Genomic DNA, 241 nt, shown 5'->3' with positions numbered 1-241 from the left:
TTTTTATTTCAATTATTAAACTGTTTTTATCTCAACCCACGACTTTTTTCTAATTGTGCTCTTTCCAATTCTCTCCCCCATCCCACCGGGTGGGGGCAGTGAGTGAGCAGCTGCGTGGTGCTCAGTTGCCAACTGAGGTTAAACCACGACACACTGATATGATTTCTTTATCTCCCAGAATGTGAGAAAAAATAAACGCATTTTTGTCTCTAAACCCACCTGGACATCAATTTTCCAACTC

The sequence above is a fragment of the Aptenodytes forsteri genome, unplaced genomic scaffold, assembly GCF_000699145.1.
Source record: "Aptenodytes forsteri isolate BGI_AS27 unplaced genomic scaffold, ASM69914v1 Scaffold182, whole genome shotgun sequence".
Taxonomy (NCBI): domain Eukaryota; kingdom Metazoa; phylum Chordata; class Aves; order Sphenisciformes; family Spheniscidae; genus Aptenodytes; species Aptenodytes forsteri.
Note: the sequence above shows the minus strand (reverse complement) of the source record.